Source organism: Frieseomelitta varia, unplaced genomic scaffold (assembly GCF_011392965.1).
Source record: "Frieseomelitta varia isolate USP_RPSP 00005682 unplaced genomic scaffold, Fvar_1.2 scaffold_410, whole genome shotgun sequence".
In the NCBI taxonomy this organism is placed as follows: domain Eukaryota; kingdom Metazoa; phylum Arthropoda; class Insecta; order Hymenoptera; family Apidae; genus Frieseomelitta; species Frieseomelitta varia.
In genome coordinates, this window is record NW_025110158.1 from 126,018 (window position 1) to 133,811 (window position 7,794).

A 7,794-nucleotide genomic window follows, 5' to 3' on the forward strand; every position below is an offset into this window, starting at 1 on the left:
TCAAAGTGGGTTAGTTTCACTATTTTTTTTTCTTTTTTCTTTTGGCAACAGATTACCTTCGTGCTACTTTTATTTGTTTAACTTGTTTCTCTCTCGTCCCCTGATTTTCCACAAGATATCCCACCTCGTTCCCCGCTATTTAATCAACGCGTTGTATCCACCACCGTCTCTCTCTGATTGTCAACCTAACCTCACCTAACTAAACATTCACGCGGAGTACCAACTGAATTTCAACGTACGAGTTAACGATCATTATTGTGAAACTCACTAGCGAGCGACTGTCTCACGATGCGCGAACGGCACAGCTGTGTGACGATTCAATGAAAATCCTTTAATCAGAATCCCCACAGCTAATTTCATTGCTCCTAATTTACTTTGCTCTTGATTTAGTTTGCTCCTAATTCGAATATACGGTTTCTATTCTTACTCTGTGTCCTGCGTTACGTTCTCTAGGAAGATATTTCTATCTCAATAATTTGTCATTCTCTAAATTTTGCTATCGTTTTATAGTTTCCCTTTTACAAATGACCACAAACTATTAGTCACTTTCGTAGCTCCAATAACATAGTAATAATTGACATTCTCTATTCTTGTTGTATTAGAAAGTTTCTATTCGAAAGTTCGATTCATTTTATTAATAACGAGTCGTTTTTCCAGCTAAATTATGGTGCAATTTACTGTGAAAAATCACCAAGTATTTATTGTAGTATAGTATTAACTAGTAAGCATCATTAACAATAACTAGTATTATTTTCTGTTCGAATATTATTAGAAAGTTGCTCGACTTATTTTGTTCAATAACCAAATCTATTATTTATTGTCTCAATTAAATTATGACAGAATTTCTACAAAAACTCGTCGGGAAGGAATTTTTTAATTTAATTTCGCCGATCTTGTCAATTTAGCCAGCCCCTGATCATTTTGCATTTGACGAGCATGTAAAATTACGAATCGTCGCAAAAGCTCCGATAATGCGGTATTTAAAAGCTCAGAGTTTTTTTCAAGTTATCCGTCAGATTGAGAACCAAACGCGTATTAATCATTTCCAAGCAAATTCGAAAATATCCAACATATATACGTTTCTCGTTTGACCATGTCAACCTAACTTACACTGTAAACCGCATTAAAATAATAGTTTCTAATTAAATTCCTCCGCTACGAATGAAGTTACGAATCAAAAGGCGGGAAGGGGGGGGGGGGAGAATTCCAAAGTCGTCGACAAATCGATAGAATCACTGTTAAAACATTAATACCGCGACCTGGTCGCCTACATCTCCCCTTTTGTCCTGGCGAAATTATTTCGAAAACTTCGTGAATTATTTCTGTAGCCAGGGAACAGGTCAGTTCATTTTCTCCCCTCTTCTCCCTTCTTCTCCTCGTTTCGTATTTATCTTTCAATTCGAAACAGGCAGCGATTCGGTGAACTGCGATTAAATAGATAAATTGATCTCGATTAAACGGTTATTCGTGGATGCTAGAATTAACTAGTAAGTGAATTTATATTGCATCAATTATGTGTTGGATTCGATCCATTAAACACGTTAAATCAGGTTGGCTGTGATGTTTTTGTTAAATTTTTGTCTCAGCGTTCACTCGAAAATCAAGATATTCGAAAAGTAGATGGAATTCGCATAAGAGAGGCCTTTTTTTATATTACGCTTGAGGTAATAAGACACAGTACTTTATAAAGAATAATGTTTAAACACTCGCGTGTTCTTTCTCAGGGAAAAGCAAACGTTCAATTTATATGTCTGAGGAATGAATTGAAATTAAATGAATTACTGGGAAACGGTCTTAGATATTTCTTTTTGCAAGCATGGACGTTCATTATTACCGTGCCGGTTAATTGAAGCGAACAAATTGCGTAGGCGATTATCTTTTCGTCCCGTAGATGTTAATTATTTCTGGATCAACGATTATACAGTTTTAGAGTCATTCATTCGAAAACGATTACTCTGTTTTAGGAAAGAGAATTCACCGTGTTTCACGAATAGTCAATTTCACGAATTAATTGCCCAATAACACGATGAAGAATGATAATGAAAGGAATAAATTTGTTTGGCAGAAAGAATCGTCACACGTACCGTCATACATAATGCATTACGCTTTTTATTCCTGTAAAAGTCATTCATACACATTTTCTCGAAACAGAGAGACTCTGATAATTATAAATTCACAGTTCGAAACGATATCCCTCAGCTGGCGGAAATTTCTCAGTTCGGTTCGCAAGTTTCTGGAAAAATTTGATGAAAATGTCGAGAGAAAATCGCTGGAAAGTTTGAAATCGGACGAACCTGCGAAGAAATCTCATTTAAAATCGAGGAGAGAGTCGGCAGCTCCGTGAACGTCGGAGAGTTTGGTATTTAAATTTAAAAAATCGAGAACGGTTAGGAGTTTATCTGTTAGAAAGTATAAAAGAGAATGGAGGGATCGGGCTTGGGAATTTTTACCGAGCGTTTCTCTCTCGCGCCGCGTCGAGAGTTTCAAAATGAAAATAAACTCACCGTCGAGGAGAGATGTTGTTCGAAATTTTTACGCAACTCTCTAAAGTGGAGCGGTGAACGCTTGGAGAGTGTTATCTCCCGATGTGGATTACGCTCAGAAATTGTCTGGTCAAACGATCCGCACGATAGCGAAACACCGCTTCAGAAACAATAAATCTGGCCGGATGTTTCATCATTGTACTTAAAAAGCCATAAAGCTACCATTATATTCCACGTTCACGGGAACTTTAATTTAACTCAATTTAACTTAACGACAGTGAAAATTTTTTTATTGGAAGCCGATGAAATGAGGTTAAAGCTGCTGTTTAATTTCGATTTTCGGTTATTGCAGTTTATGAAAGGAAGAAAAGGTTTAATGAATTTAATTTAATGTGTTGTCGTAATTGCAAATGTGAATTTTTATGTAAAATACGTGTATAAAAAAATGTGCATTTTTTAAAAAATATTCGTGGTAATTTATTGAAAATCGATGTTAAGATGTAAATTATATTAATATTTTATGTATATTAATTAGTATCAGCATTCTATATTGTGTTCTTAGTATTTCATATTAATTAATTAATATTCTATAATGGTACTAGTATTAACGTTCTATTAATGTTTTCTATCAATTAATATTCCTACTAGTATTAATATTTTCTAGTAATTAATGTTATATTTTAATATTGATTAACATTAGTATTTGAATACTGTTATTAGTATTACTTTTAATACTCTGTAGTAATATTTCATAATAATTCAGATATTAATGAGACTATTAACAAGGGATACACAATTTTCTAATATTATGTACAATTTTGCAATAATTAAATATTGCAATAATATCCTAGTATTCTAGCATCAGTGTTCTATACGAATTCTGCTACTAGTATTCCATACTAACATTAGCACTTTATGCTAATTTTATACTAATGTTGGCACAAAATACTAGCACATACTAACACAAGTATTTTATACTAACTCAGATATTATTGAAACTATGACCAACAAATACACTATTTTCTAATATTATGAACAATCTTGCAATAATTAAATATTGCAATAATATCCTAGTATTCTAGCATCAGTTTTCTACACGAATTCTGCTACTAGTATTCTATACTACTAGTATTCTATACTAACATTAGCACTTTATACTAATTTTATACTAATATTGGCACAAAATACTAGCACAAGTATTTTATACTAATTCAGATATTATGGAAACTATGACCAACAAATACACTATTTTCTAATATTATGAACAATCTTGCAATAATTAAATATTGCAATAATATCCTAGTATTCTAGCATCAGTGTACTATACGAATTCTGCTACTAGTATTCCATACTAACATTAGCACTTTATACTAATTTTATACTAATGTTGGCACAAAATACTAGCACAAGTATTTTATACTAATTCAGATATTATGGAAACTATGACCAACAAATACACTATTTCCTAATATTATGTACAAATCTTGCAACAATATTCTAGTATTCTAGCATCAGTGTTCTATACGAATACTGCTACCGGTATTTTATATCAGCATTTTGTACTAATATGCTACAGTAACTTAGATATGAAGCTACTGTAAGAAGAAATGCAAAACTTTCCTATAAACAAACTTCGCCACGCATAGGAAATAATTCACCGCCAGGTGTAACTGACTTTTGTCACCGGAAGCCCTTCTTGCATGCAACAACGTTGCGTTATGGACGGATCAGTCTGATCAATATCGAGCTACACTACTTGCAGTTCCTATTACTTGCACAGCTCGTGGCCTCGTCGCGGATCGTTCGCACGTAGCCAGTAAAAGTATCGTCGTTATCGTTCGCGTGAACCGGTTTCAACCACCCTTGGCAACAGTTTCACCACGAACGCGCGGCGTGCGGGGGTGAACAGACGATAAAGTGGTTCCGTGCTTCTTCTTCGCCGAGGTAAAAAGCGCGCGTAATGACACGTTGCAGCCCCCGTCTGTCGTCATTATCGGATATGCAGTCGGGATTTTATTACGGCGGTGCCTCGGGGAAAGATGCCTCTTTTGACACGCCGGTGAGATATTTAATACGAGGGCCTCGCGTAAGGACGCACGAAATGATCCTCTATTCACTGAAATTCGAATTTCCCTGTTAATTAAATCGTCTCGCCGCTGACGGTGCTCGCTATGAATAGTGATTGACGTGCGTCGACGGTTCCAGCGAGAATTTGCAAGATATATATCCTCGATTTTTGGCAAGTCCTTTTCGGCAAGTTGATTAATTCTTGATTCAACCAAGTCACGCAGAACGCGCGCGATATCGCAGAAAAAAAGAGAAGAAATTACATCGCGAGACGAATGACAGATAAATCGAATTCATAACAGGATGGAAAGTGTGATACGTCGTGTGATATAATAACTTTAGCTCAGTGGGGAGGTTCATTTCGCAAACAGCGCGTGAAATTGCGACAACTGGGATTAACGTAACTATACTTATCCCTCTATTATCTTGATGGCCAGCCATATATCTCGGGTGTTCTTTCAACGTAGTGAAGCTTCAGCGTGTTTAGTAAATTATTATGGTAATTTATAATAACGTGGGAGGGGGGCTGTGATTCTCAGCAAATGGAAGTTCGTTCATGTTCAATTAATGTTACGTTAAAATTAAATTATAAATTCCAAGTTGGTCTGTCGATCTGTCGACAAAATCTTGTGGCACTCTATAAATACAAAATCGAGTTTTTGTAACACTGTTAGCGTTGTTCTAGGGCTGAGTTCTGGCTCGCCTTAACGCGTCTCTCGTTTGACTGATATGCCGTATCGATTTTACCACGTTAATTGCACCTGTCCGACCGGTGACGCATTAAACGCGACAGGAAAACTGCGCGCCATTTAAACTCAGGAATTAATTGGCATCGCGGTGTATCTGTCCGTTGCGGCTGAATTCATTTCGCCCCACGTGTCTATCCCTGCTTTCATTAAAACCGACTATTCTCCCTTTCTCTTCGGCCTTTTTATTTTTTATTTTTTATTTCCACCTCTCTGCACTCGAACCTTTTGATCTTACCGAAACTTACTACACGAAACGTCGAATATTCTGGATAATTTCTCAAATTCAACGAGGTGGAAGTAACGAGGTTTTCGAATCAAAGTGATTTGCTAACGCTTGGATCGTTAAGGACTGAAATAAAATATGATTTTACATTTAGTTAATTCGTTCACTCAGTCTGGTAACATTCTGAGAATTGACGATCTAGCGGTTACGTGATCTCAGTTCAAGATTTAGGTAGAAATCGAAATAAACGAATATTAATCAAATCGTCGGGGTCTTCCTTCGTAGGTGGTGGATGTTTAAGTGAAACAGATTGGTTGGTAATGCAAACTGATCGAGGAGAATTGCAAATGCGTGGAAAATGGGAAATCATGGAGGACAAATGATCGTCAGTCGATGCTGGGGAAGCTTCTGCGAGATCAAGTTCTAATTTCAATGGGTTTTAGACAAAGGATGCTGAACAGAATCCTGGAGGACATCCTAGTGATAGCTTCACTGACCTATAAATCTCCATGGAAGGTCCGATAGCACCGATAGTTTCAATAACTTCAGTTCATTTGAACTGCAATCTGGCTCTCAATACTCATTCTGCTCCAATGCATTTAATAGGTAACAATAAATCTTACAGCCACGAAACTAATCTAATTCTCTATAAGTTGTTATTTAATCCTAGCCTATGTTGCTTTCTAAAATAAAATTTTGCTTAATGTCTACAAAAAAATAATTATTTAATAGTAATTAGTATTCGACCAAAAATTTTAACTAACAAAATTCAATTATTCATCGAACAATTAATTTTGAAGTTGAAACTTCAACTAATAATAATAGAGTATTACTATTTAAATCACGGATTAAGTTCTAATCTAACCGACGACTTCACTAGATTAATCGATTACATGCTTAAGAAACCTAGCCTAATTGCTCTTACTACAAAATGAACTTTGATTGATTGTTAATATGTATAAACTCTAAATAATTTGTATCTACTAAAACATTATTCAATAATAATTATAATAGTATCTAAACAATCTAAGTATACATACATTCTCTACTATTCAACGAACAATTTTGGCATACTAATTAATAAATTCCAAGTCTGCAACTCCTACTGATTGGATTCATAATTGATTTCTAATCTAACTGTCATTCGCTGAAACAAAAATTCCCTAAATTCATTGACACAAGTGTAAAACATGTAAAACATCAAACTAACTTGGCTACAAAATGGGAAACTATCAGGATCGATACATTAATTCTAAATGTTTTGTGTTTGTTAAAAAATTATTATTTAATAGTAATTAGTAACAATCTAATTTTCTACTGTTCAACAAATAATTTTGATCTACTATTCTGAGTCTGTAACTCCGATATAAAACGCTATTAGATTCACGACGCATTGACTTCTAACCTAACCTGAAACACCGGCCATCATTCGTTGAAACAAAAATTCCCTAGATCCATCGAGAATACGTGTAAAACATCTAACTTCAGACTAACTTGGCTACAAAATGAGAAACTATAATCAATGTCGATACATTAATTCCAAATATTTTGTGTCCACCAAAAAATAATTATTTAATAGTAATTAGTAACAATCTAATTTTCTACTGTTCAACAAATAATTTTGATCTACTATTCTGAGTCTGTAACTCCGATATAAAACGCTATTAGATTCACGACGCATTGACTTCTAACCTAACCCGAGGCATCAACCATCATTCGTTGAAACAAAAATTCCCTAGATCCATCGAGAATACGTGTAAAACATCTAACTTCGGACTAACTTGGCTACAAAATGAGAAACTGTAATTAATGTCGATACATTAATTCCAAGTATTTTGTGTCCACCAAAAAATAATTATTTAATAGTAATTAGTAACAATCTAATTTTCTACTGTTCAACAAATAATTTTGATCTACTATTCTGAGTCTGTAACTCCGATATAAAACGCTATTAGATTCACGACGCATTGACTTCTAACCTAACCCGAGGCATCAACCATCATTCGTTGAAACAAAAATTCCCTAGATCCATCGAGAATACGTGTAAAACATCTAACTTCAAACTAACTTGGCTACAAAATGGGAAACTATAATCAGGATCGATACATTAATTCTAAATATTTTGTGTTTGTTAAAAAATCATTATTTAATAGTAATTAGTAACAATCTAATTTTCTACTGTTCAACAAATAATTTTGATCTACTATTCTGAGTCTGTAACTCCGATATAAAACGCTATTAGATTCACGACGCATTGACTTCTAACCTAACC